Source organism: Schistocerca gregaria, chromosome 4 (genome assembly GCF_023897955.1).
Source record: "Schistocerca gregaria isolate iqSchGreg1 chromosome 4, iqSchGreg1.2, whole genome shotgun sequence".
Lineage (NCBI taxonomy): Eukaryota > Metazoa > Arthropoda > Insecta > Orthoptera > Acrididae > Schistocerca > Schistocerca gregaria.
In genome coordinates, this window is record NC_064923.1 from 721,233,112 (window position 1) to 721,235,264 (window position 2,153).

Consider the following 2,153-nt stretch of genomic DNA (forward strand, 5'->3'; position numbering starts at 1 on the left):
ACTCTGTGGGCTTCCTGCATTCTCGCTCTTAGTTTATTTACATACATTTCATAATTGTAACTTACCTGCTGTGTTTCTTGCTGCAGTACTCCTGGTATGTTAACCTTTCTTCCGTATAGTAATTCAAATGGTGTGTATCCTGTGCTGCTGTGTGGTGTAGTGTTGAACACAAAAATTGCATACGGTACCCATTTATCCCAAGAACTTTCATCTCCTGTTACAAAGTGTCTGAGATACTCTACAATAGTTCTATGACTTCTTTCTAGTGCACCATTTGATTCAGGGTGGTACGCTGTAGTATTTATCCGCTTTACCTTCAACAATTTACATACACTTTTAAATACATCACTCAGAAAGTTAGACCCTTGATCTGTTAATAATACTGATGGAATTCCATACCTTAATACTACGTTTTCCACAAATGCCTCAGCTACTGTTTCGGCATCTTGTTTGTCAATTGGGATTGCTAAGGTAAATTTACTCAGATCGTCTTGGAATGTTAACATGTACCTTTTTCCTGTATTAGATACATCTAGTGGACCCACTATATCCATCGCACACTTTCCGAATACTGTTTCTGCTGTGTCTGTAATTTCTAAGGGCATCCTAGTTTTCATTTGCGTGTTTTTATTCTTTTGACACGATGGGCATTTCCTAATGTAATTTTCAATGTCACGCTTCATTCCGCGCCACTGCTTGTATGCTTTAATTCTTTCGAGTGTCCTGTGCATTCCTTGGTGACCTCCCAAGGGATTGTCATGCATTTCCTTTAGTATATTTTCTTTTTCTTCGGGACTAATTTCCTCACCACTATCCGTTTCCTGTTCTATTTCACTCGACACTTGTGCTTGCCGCACGTTTACGGAACTTTCTTCCCCATTTGCTTTTGCTGCCGAGATCTCTGTCTCCACCTTCTGCTTCGCATCTATCTCTTCCTTCCCTTCATGCCTTATTCTACTCAGCGCATCCGCATTACTATTTAACTTTCCTGGCTTGTATATTACTTCATAATCATACTCCTCGAGTTTCAGTCTCCACTTCAGGAGTCTCGAACTCGGATCTTTGACACTAAATATCCACGTTAGTGGCTTATGGTCTGTCACTACAGTGAACTTTCTGCCATATACATATGGTCTGAACTGTTTTACTGCGTAAACTATAGCCAACAACTCTTTTTCCGTTGTGCTATAATTTAGTTCGGCTTTGTTCAATGCTCTGGATGCATATGCGATGGGCAAGTCTTCGCCAATCTTCTTACCTTGCGATAACACTGCACCCAAGGCTGCGTTACTCGCATCCGTTGTAATGATGAACGGTTTCGTAAAGTCAGGGTACTGAAGTAACGGAGGGTTTATTAATTTCTCTTTTAGTTCTTCGAACGCATTATTCTGACGTTCGCTCCATCGGTACTCCACTCCCTTTTTTAAGAGCTCATGGAGAGGTTTCGCAATCTTGCTGAAGTTAACAATGAAACGGCGGTAGTAACCTATCAATCCGAGAAACCCTTTTAGTTCCTTAGTTGTCTTTGGCTGTGGGAAGAACTTCACCTTCTCCACCTTCGCCATATCTGGTGATATTCCTTTGTCAGTGATGCAATGACCTAGGAAGATTACTTCCTTCCTCAGGAATTCACACTTGTCTGGTTGCAGCTTCAAATTGTGCTCTCGCAACCTGTCAAATATTTCCCGGAGCTTTTCGCTATGCTCCTGCAGGTTTTTCCCATAGCATACTATGTCGTCTAGATATACAAAGCATTTCACTCCTTGTAAACCTGCCAAGACTGTATTCATCAGTCTCTGAAAACATCCTGGGGCTCCCTTCAGTCCCATCGGCATTCGTTTGTATTCGTAATGCTGATAGTTTGAGCTAAATGCCGTTTTCTCTCTGTCCTTCTCGTCCGTCAATATTTGATGGTACCCGCTTGCGAGGTCAAGCGTCGAGAAGTACTTAGCTTGCCCTAACTGATCCAGTATCTCGGAGAAATTCGGTAGTGAAAATGCATCGCCTACAGTGATATCATTTAATCGTCTGTAGTCCACTACGATTCTCCATTTCTGTTTGCCACTAGCGTCTAGCTTCTTTGGAACTAACAGTAACGGTGCGTTCCAAGCGCTCTTACTCTCGACAATTATGTCATCTCTTAGCATCTGCTC